Here is a 279-nt window from a genome sequence, read left to right as displayed (position 1 = left end):
CTATTAAAATATTATTTAAATACCAAATATTATTTTAAAATATCATTGCTTTGTCATAAACAACTAATTAAAATCTATTTTTCCATAAATTATTTCCAATTTTTGTTTTTAAAAATTGTAATTACATGTCTTTTTTATTTTTTGAGAAACAAATAATATATATCAAATTTTTACCGATTAGGGTTCTTCGGGTTGAACGAAAATTTTACGTTGAATATAGAAGAGAGCTTGATTTCAAGACGTTTTTATTTAGAAATGCTGGATGCTACATCGAGAATT

Source organism: Cucurbita pepo, chromosome LG04, assembly GCF_002806865.2.
Source record: "Cucurbita pepo subsp. pepo cultivar mu-cu-16 chromosome LG04, ASM280686v2, whole genome shotgun sequence".
Classification (NCBI taxonomy): Eukaryota; Viridiplantae; Streptophyta; class Magnoliopsida; order Cucurbitales; family Cucurbitaceae; genus Cucurbita; species Cucurbita pepo.
Note: the sequence above shows the minus strand (reverse complement) of the source record.